The sequence below is a fragment of the Euphorbia lathyris genome, chromosome 7 (genome assembly GCF_963576675.1).
Source record: "Euphorbia lathyris chromosome 7, ddEupLath1.1, whole genome shotgun sequence".
NCBI classification, from domain to species: Eukaryota; Viridiplantae; Streptophyta; class Magnoliopsida; order Malpighiales; family Euphorbiaceae; genus Euphorbia; species Euphorbia lathyris.
The window spans coordinates 41,140,047-41,149,996 of record NC_088916.1 but is presented as its reverse complement, the minus strand read 5'-3'; the positions used below and the strand labels follow the sequence as shown (position 1 = coordinate 41,149,996).

The 9,950-nt window shown below is 36.3% G+C and overlaps 1 long non-coding RNA gene across 3 annotated transcripts; it reads left to right on the top strand.

The window, feature by feature from the left end:
• The first annotated feature begins 6,430 nt into the window (after positions 1-6,430).
• LOC136201132 (uncharacterized) lies at positions 6,431-9,589 on the top strand. Of its 3 annotated transcripts, none has more exons than XR_010673694.1 (4): positions 6,431-6,731; positions 6,986-8,407; positions 8,497-8,733; positions 8,822-9,589. It is a non-coding gene; the product is annotated as an uncharacterized lncRNA (long non-coding RNA). The 3 variants fall into 3 exon arrangements; XR_010673693.1 differs by having other exon boundaries at positions 6,431-7,845; positions 8,293-8,407; XR_010673691.1 differs by having other exon boundaries at positions 6,431-8,407.
• Positions 9,590-9,950: the final 361 nt, after the last annotated feature.

The following is a 9,950-nucleotide window of genomic DNA, read 5'->3' as shown; positions in this document are numbered from 1 at the left end:
AAGGGAAGCATGATTGAACTTGACGAAGTTCAAGAAGAAGAAACACCGACTGAAACAACAGAGGCGGTTGAGGTACCCGAAGGAGTCCCATTAGATGAGACTCCAGTGCCACCTATTCGTAGATCACAAAGAGTTCGTGAACTCCCAGTTAGATATGGTTTTCTAGTGGGAGATGATAATGAGGTTCCCGTGTTAGACGACGAACCCGAAAACTACGAAGAGGCTCTTACTAGTCCAGATTCTAAAGCATGGCTTGAGGCCATGGATTCTGAAATGGATTCCATGTATACTAACCAAGTATGGACTTTGGTTGATCCACCCGAAGGGATAATACCCATTGGGTGCAGGTGGATCTTCAAAAAGAAGACAGACATGGATGGAAAGGTTAGCACCTACAAAGCTAGGTTAGTAGCGAAAGGATATCGTCAGAAGCAAGGAATTGATTATGACGAAACTTTCTCTCCTGTGGCTATGTCCAAATCAATCAGAATCATGCTTGCAATTGCCGCTCACTACGATTATGAGATTTGGCAGATGGATGTGAAAACAGCTTTCCTAAACGGAAACCTGCTTGAGGATGTATATATGATGCAGCCTGAAGGTTTCATATCGAAGGATGCAAATAAAGTTTGCAAACTTCAGAGATCCATTTATGGACTCAAGCAAGCATCTAGAAGCTGGAATAAGCGTTTTGACGAAACCATAAAACAATTTGGTTTTGAACAAAATTGCGAAGAAGCTTGCATTTACAAGAAAGCAAGTGGGAGCTCTATAGCATTTCTCATACTATATGTGGACGATATATTATTAATGGGAAATGACATTGCTCTGCTACAGTCAGTGAAAGTTTGGTTATCTGGTAACTTCTCAATGAAAGACCTTGGTGAAGCAGCTTATATACTTGGTATAAAGATCTATAGAGATAGATCGAGAACACTGCTTGGTCTTTCACAGGCTACATACATTGAAAAGGTGCTAAATAGGTTTAGCATGCTTGAATCGAAACAAGGTAACTTACCCATGCTACATGGAGTAAAGTTAAACAATCATCAATGTCCTAAAACTGATGATGACAAACGACGCATGGCTGTAGTCCCGTATGCCAGCGCGATCGGTTTGATTATGTATGTTATGCTATGCACTAGACCTGACGTAGCGTTCGCGTTATCTGTAACGAGTCGTTACCAAGGGAATCCGGGAGACGAGCATTGGATTGCCGTCAAGAACATTCTTAAGTACTTAAGAAGGACTAAAGATATGTTCCTAGTGTACGGAGAAGGAGATCTGAAAATTGAAGGATTTTCAGACACTAGTCATCTCACAGATGAGAATGATTTTAAATCCCAATCAGGATACCTGTTTATCTTGAATAGGGGCGCGGTCAGTTGGAAGAGTTCTAAGCAGGGAAGCGTAGCTTTCTCTACGACCGAGTCAAAGTACATCGTTGTTGCGGAAGCAGCAAAGGAAGCAGTTTGGAATAGAAAGTTCATTACAGAACTAGGTGTGGTGCCTGACATTGTCAATCCCATTACTCTGTACTGTGATAACAATGGAGCCATTGTGCAAGCAAAGGAACCACGGTCTCATAATGCATCCAAGCACTACCTAAAGCGATACCACATCATAAGAGAGATTGTGGCTAGAGGAGATGTGAGAATAGAAAGAGTACCTACAGAGGACAACGTTGCAGATCCGTTGACAAAGCCTTTAACCCAGAAAGTACATGATCATCATTTAACTTCTACTGGGATAAGTTTTAGAAACAATTGGCTTTAGTCCAAGTGGGAGTATGTTGGGGTTTGGTGTCCTATAGACAATTGTTCTAGGATACAAACTTAATGTAAATGAATTGTTCTTTATATCATTTGTTTTAATGAGATATATGTTTTATAACTATATAAAGGCAATCCCTTTTAAGCACTAAATAAAGTCTAATAAAAAGAAATCCGTAAGTTTGTTTAAAGTGATTATAAAGTGTTCATACAAGCATGAAGTGAGACAAAACTTTATAATAAACTAATAAACTTAAAACCACCCCAAGTCAAGTGATATGTTTAGGATTGATATATCACTGTTGAGACTTGTATGTAACAATGTCTTCTGTCCGACAGAAAGCTGATCTCACGAGCTTCATATATATAGATATCTGGACAGTTACACAGATCCGATGAAACGTTGTTCATTAGGATTGGGGATCCGATTTGAGATAACAGGATGGGTAGATTCATCCTTGTCACCTGTTCATCTCATTGGTATTAATAGGTATAACTAATCCTCAGACTCAAAGGAATGTTAATTGGTCATCCTGAATTACTGAATGTGAGACTTTGATCCTGCGGTCCCACGATCCTTAACAGAGATGACTCTGGGGTGTGAACTGCAAAGGTTGGGTGTCACAGGAGGTAATGTCAGGGTAGTTATACATTGGATTGAGCATTTATCACTCCCGATTAATGGGAGATACGTCCATGGATCACTTGTGGAAGACTCGACTCTAAATCCTTGCAAGGTGATAGCTTAAGACTTGAAATGCAGATTTCACTTAACCTATCTATTTGAGTTGACTCGGCCTGTACAAGTAAAACGAACGTCTCGCTATATGTGACTTGACATCATCCATAGTCATAAGATTCAGTTCAAGGATGTAGTTGATAAAGGATCGAATTATACTGTAACTAATACGGAAAGGTTAACGACAGAATCAACATGTCTTCTTAACGGACTCTGGGGGAATGATTACAGACTTGCCAATAACATACTCAGCACATCATTCCGTTATGCAAGGATTAAATATAATTCTTGAAGAAATTAATTTAATAGTTGCATACGGCCAGAAGTAGTAAGAACCTAATGGGTCACACATAAGACTTGGAACCAAAAGAGAGATGGATGTCATTAATAGATGGAAGCCCAATTGAGCCCAGTAAGGCCCATTTAAATAGAGGGGGCCGAAATTTATATGTAATAAATAAGGAATTATTTTAATTCCATTAATCCTAATTTGATTAGGTTTGTGAATTAAATTAATTAAGAGATAATTAAGTTAGGAGTTTTAATTAGATTAATATACTCCTATTATTATCCAATTAGGTTATTTATTATTATCCTAGATATATTAGATATATAATGAGATAATAATTGGGAATTCTATTCCGAATTGAATTCCTATTAAGTAACCTATTCCTATCTAACTAGGGTTTAGATACAAGCGATTATATATACCCCTCTATACATGAATTTCGACTAAGCCTCCCTAATCCCACCTAGTGATTTTCGAAATCCCTAGCTTAGAGAGAGAAAGAGAATCCGACTCCCCTAGTTCGTGGACAAGAATTCATACGGCTTCCATCGATCGATTAATTTCATCTATCTCCTTTTTCTTTGATCTTGTGTTGGTTAATTAGAGATAATCTATTTTGGTTGCATCTCATACGGTTGATTCTAACTTAACCTCACCGTGTTTTACTTCGTGCTTGGGAACTCGGAGAAGAGTTGTGGGCGCTTCATTAATAACGGTAGATTGTTCTTCAAAATGTATTTCTTCTTATCCCTCTTTATATGAAATAACGATTAACGGATCCTATGGTTAAAAGGAAGTATGCTAAAAATTTTATATTTCCGCTGCTATACCTTAGCCTAATTTTCCTTCAATTTAAACTTAAGTTTTCTAGAAGTTTCTAATGTAAATAAAAGGCTTTTTTATCACTTTAAACCATTTCCTAAAACATCACGTCTTAAAACCTTAATTCGTTCCAACGACGGATTGAGCGAACCTCGTAATTAAAACCGTCTTTTAATTGTAAATAATAGAGTTTTTGAATCGTTTTCCTATCTAAAATGATTTTGTACAAAAATAAATGGACTTGTATGCTTAATCACATTTTTTTGGGTTAAAACTTTTTGCTCAACGTTTTCAAACGCTCGAGTCGTTCCAACGACGATTCGAGTCGATGTCATGTAAATTAACGGGGTTTTGAAACGTACCTAAATCATTCCAACGGCGATTAAGGTACGAACCATGTAAATGAACTCGTTTTTGGGGAATGAGATTAGCTTAGAGTTAGTGTATAGTTTGAATCATAAATCACACTGTGAATAAATTAATTCTTTCTTCTCCCCCTCTCTCTCCTATATGCTTTAAATTTATGCGAAATGGGTGATTCTTTACTAAAATGGCTTTCAAATAACATGCTCAAAACGGTTTTCAAAGCGAGAAAGAAAAGGTTTCAAATGAATTTTAAACTTAAAGAAATATGCGATTAGTCCGTTATCGCCTAACACGCTAAGTAGGAGGCCGGTGGTTAATAACCGGGCGATGTCGGGGTGCCTAGTAGCCTTTCTCCGAAAAGGAGCTAGCCTTCTCGGCTCGTACCTAAGTTTTCCGAACCCTCACCAGTCTCCCACAAGGGATCGGTGTTCATTTTTCCATTCGTGGGTGGCGACTCTTCCATACTCCAGGCTCCGGTCCTGCCGAGCAGCTTGATTCCGCGATTGGTTGCTTTCGGCGCCAATCACAGCATCTGTCGTCAACGGTGTCCACCCCCCGGTCCGCCCGGGCGAGGCCGCGACACCTACAGCAGTGCTCAGCAGCTTTTCGTCAGTTGAACAGAATGTTTTGACATTTATAGTAAAGTCTTCCAGACAACTTCCTGCGCCTTCTGAGCTTTACCCAAAGTAGAAATACTTTGTCTCCAAGTTCATTCTGTTCTCATGCTGACTTGTACTTCTTGTCGTTCAACTCAGCAGCTTCATCTTGAAGCAATTGATAGAAGGCTTCTCGATCCTTCTTCATGCTGAGCTAGTGCTTTGCTTAGAACGACTGCGTTTTGTCTTCCTGGGCCGCGAGGTCTTGATCTGTTGACTTGGGCTTGACTTCCTCTTATGGGCCTTTAGGCTTAGTATCTTAATGCCTTATAAATCAAGTTAACTCAACGTTGAACAAACACATCAGTGTGAATAAATCAAAGCATTTAAATTTAATGTGTTAGAATATTTTTATCATTCACATAAATAATTTTGTCAAATCAAAATCATGTGGAAAGGTGTTTCAACACTTGATATAATAGTTATGGATTTGAGAGGGGAAATGTTTACAAAGAAGATAGAGAAATATCACATTTAAACAGATGAGCTTTAACTTGAAAGAAACAGAATATTAAAACTGAACTCCAATTTGGCTGTGGATTTCATAAATTGGAAAACTACTCATGGAAAGCTTCAATGCAAATCAATGGCGCCAGAGCTTAGTAATGAGATTTGGAGTGGTTACCAATGGATTTAAATGTTGTTGATATTTAGGTCAATGAGGTTATGCATGTTTCTATAAATAAATCGCGAAGACCAAGAATATATTGCTTTGGAGTCGTTGAAATTCAACAATGATATTAGCAATTCAACTTGCTCAGGTGAACTCGTACCACAGCTGCCAATACCTGATGGTTAATAGGATTTATAACGAATTCAAGATGAAGAGAGGTAGGAGAGAAAGAGGAAGCATGAATGCCATAATATGAATTGATCGCGTGAGAAGTCAATTGAAATTAAGCTACTCTATTGATAACTTGTGAAAAAATCATTGATCGGAGCACTTCCCTGTGAGGCGCCGTTAGGATCGGCCGGGAACACTCCGATGCCAAAGTCAGTAATATTCTTAAGAGAATAATCACTAATCACAAAGTAGGGTTAGAATAATGTGTACCTTTTGATCCTAAGAAGCTGTGGTATTTATATAGGTTTCTGTGTAACCTTCAATATTAATGGGAAGCAGGTGAAGAGTCATGTCATTACTCATCTTTAATTGCTATCAATTCTCCATTAATCCCAACATTTATCCTTGAAAACCTCAGAGTTGGGGTATTCGAACAGTCAAGTCTTTATTCCCCTTAATGGCTATTAATTGCCATTAAATTGTATTTATTCTCATTCATGGATGGTTATAAGTGCGCCTTTTGGTATTCTTAGAACCGTCGAGGCGCATGTACGATCTCCTTGAGAACTATGGCGGGTCTCAATTACTTACTCTCATCGGGCGTATCTTGTTATGGCGTGTTTCGTCATGGTCCACGTGGCGTGATATAATGCTAGCACTACAACAAATCATCACTTGCGCCACAAAACATGCCATGAGAATGTAAAATTCGTGGCATATTTCTATTTAGCCACGGGAAAAATAGGTTCCACTACAACCTTATGATCTCTTTATATATTTAAGCCACGGGTAATATTTTTTCGTGGCAAAAGTACAATTATACCACAAATTATGCCATGAAAATTTTGTTTCGTGGCTTAATGTATTTATGCCAATGAAAAAATTCACTTCGTGGCATAAAATTACATATTAACAATAAAAATACTTAACAAATAAATAAAAGTTGTATAATTAAATATTTATTTAAAAGATTATTGTTTTATCTCTTCCTATTCCATCTCTAATCGTGGTTCCCGAGTGTGCTTCCATCTCCTCCTCCATCAGACCACCACCATTCCTTTCTTACCCCAGTTCTCTATCTTCTCCGACCATCTTCTATGCATTGTGGTTTCTCCAATGCTTTTTTTTCTGTTTGTACTAAACTCTGCCATTTTTCTTCTCTCCCGCATCCTTTTCTTTTCTCTTTATCTTCTTAAATATGTCGCTAAATTCTCTAGCAGACGGATTTAACGATCATGGTAACTTGATCGATGACTAGTAGCTCAACGGCCTCTAATTGTAGTGACGACATGCGAAGCAGAAGGTTGTTCTCTTTAATCATATAAATTAATTTAGTTAGGGTTTTCAAATTCGAAATTGTTTCTATTTTTATTTGTTGTATTTTTTTGGGTTTTCATCTGCTAATTCAATTTTGTGAGAGTTGAGCCTATAGATTAAAGGGTTGGTTAATTTTAGGAGCATGAACTTGGTTTGAATTTTGTCAAACCTGGAATTTCATACCGTAATGTGTCATTTGAAGTCACTAATCTAATTCATTAATTGAAATGTTGATCACAGTGCAATTTTTCATAGCTTTAAATTCTACCAATGGCATTAATACTCGGATACAAAGCTTATCCTGATTTCTCAACTATGGTAAGTCATAAAGGTACATGAGAAGGCAAAAAGTTAAGATTTAGCCGATGCTTTTAGACATATATAACATGAATCACTAATGATCATGCTTACCTTGTACATTACCTAGATTTTGTTTTCATCTATATTATAGAGGCTAGCTAATTAATAATTTGATTTGGACAAAATTTATATGCTCATTAATAATTTGATTTGGAGAAATTTATATTTATATGTTATGGAATGAAGAAGTTGTTAGTCTTCTCTTTTCTATTCTTTCATAGCCATTTCTATGAAACTATCTGTATGTGTGTTTCTAATTTTCCAGACTTTGGATGATTTTGGAATTAATGAGGCAAGTGGTATTATAGATGTTATATATGCCATTGTGCAACTTAAATTGCTCAAAGAAATCTACGAAGAGGGTTCCATTGTTAGCAATTAAAATAAAGGAATAAGTCATGTAGTTATTTAACGATTTGATTGCTAATATTATCTCACTTAAACTTTCCCATGATTAAACCCTCCACCAATTCTTACATGAAATTGAGGACTTTGGCATGATTATTATGGTTTCAAATCTTGATTTATTTCTTAAATTTAGGATTTGAGTTACACTTGTTTAAGATTCAGGTATTCAGAAGCTCAGAATTTGTTTGGGGGTTATCATATACTCCTCATGAGTTGTTCACAATTTTAAATTTCAGAGTTTCCCTTTGCCTCACAAAACAGATCAGGTCGGCAAGAGTGACTTCTCGAGGTGGAGGCAATGAAGAGCCTTAACTCAATTGGGTCATCATCCTGTTAGTTCTGATCCCTGGACCGTGCTTTGCATGTATTTTTAAACATTCATGGTTTTGCTAAATAATGTTTAGATTGTATTACCTAAGTGCATGCAAGTTTTAACTCATATTTTCTCATAGGCATATTAACACAGATGAGGGTGATGAATGAAATTTTGAGAAGTTTGTTTAGTTATTTTCTTTATTATTGCTTGTGAAGCTTCTTAATAATGACACCAAACATAAAATGACAATATGGATAACGATTGGCTTGTTTATGCTAGTTTACACCTCTAGATGAAATTCATTTATCTTATCTCTATTTATGTTTAGCGTACCTACTCTTTATGCTTCTAATGGCTTCCGGTTTTTGTTTGAGTTGGGTAGATCATGTCTCTTTTAACTGTTATAAAAAATATATATCTTTCTTATACATTTACATGTGAAAATTCTAATTTTTTTTATCAGATCTGAGACATTGGTGCTAGATTTTGTTATAACATGGGATCTGGCTCAAGAAGAGATGTTTGGCATGCATTTATAACTGAAGTTGGGATCTGATTGCTACTGTATAATATGAGAGGCATGTCACTGAAAATAATGTTTGATCAACCTCAACCATATTCACCTTGCAAAAAAAAGTTATGCTAATTTTTAGTGAAATTATGGCAGGTTCTAAACGTAATCATGTTTCTGTGGACTGGAGTACAAGAGCTGATATTTGCATAACTACTGCAACTGGACTTGAATTTCTCCATGAAGTGGTTGAACCTCCTATAGTGCACATGGATATTAATTCTGGTAATATACTTCTTGATGGAAACTTACAGCCAAAAATTGGTGATTTTGGTCTTGCAAAACTTGTGCTGATAATGTCACTCATTTTACCACTTGTGTGACGGGCACATTGTAAGTATACTTTTCTTGTCATTTTGTTTATTGTAAGCTTCATAATTTCTGTGAATATATGTACTTATAATTCATTCTATTTCTACAGGGTATGCTTAGCCCAGATTATGTTTCACTAGGACAACTTACAAAGAAGGCTGATGTGTATAGTTTTGGTATACTTATGCTTGAAATAATTAGTGGCAAAAGTAGCAGCAAAGAAGCATTTGGGGTTCGATCTGTTGATTCTTGTAGAAATTGTATCTTTTCAAACTGACAAGTGCGTTTTCAGGAAAGTCCATCTTCAACTTACATAAAGTCACGAACGACTTTTCCTTCTTTGAATTAGGGGGTGTTTGGTTGTTCCTTTTTAGGCTCCTTTTGCCTTTTCATTTCAAAAGGGAGAGTACTTGGTGTTTGGTTAGTGACCTCCTGTTTGCCTTTTACAATTGAAAAGCAGCATTAGGTGTTTGGTAAGTGATCTCCTGTTTGCCTTTTACACCCGAAAAGCAGCTTTTTACAAAAGCAGAGAATCTCTGCTTTTTGGAAAAGCAGTTTTTTCCAACAGCAAACAGCAAACCGTAACAGCAATAACAAACAGCAACAGCAAACCGTAACAGCAAACAGCAAACCGTAACAGTAAACAGCAAATAGCAACAGCAAACAGTAGATAAAACAAACGGACCCTTAGTAAACAAACTTTTGTAATTGTTGTACAGAACTAATATGAAATTGAAGAATTAGTTTTTTATTTGTGATAGAATTAGTTTTTTATTTGTGATTAGGAGATTTTTTTGTGAGATTTTTTTTGTTGGATGATACTAATGATAAATGTTTATTTAATAAGTATTCATTAAGAAAATTTAGATTTTGTTTATTTTTTTGTTCTTACTAATTTTATTGTAGCTCATTTCAATCCAAAATTTCATATAATAATAATAATAAAATAAGTTAAAATCAAATTACAAAAATTTGATCAAGTTTGCCACGATTATGCCCGTGGCCAAAAGAAGGTTTTTAGCCATGAGTGCTCTATTTTTGCCACGGTTATGATCATGGCTAAGTGGGAATGATTCTCACAGGTGGATATATGTTGCCACAGGTATTTATTCTTGCCACGATTTTATCCGTGGCAAAAACTTATGATTAGCCATGGATTTTTCCGTGGCATAAAAACTAATTTACGCCACGACCATTATTTTCCCGTAGCAACTACCTAGCCACGTTCACTTGCGCCA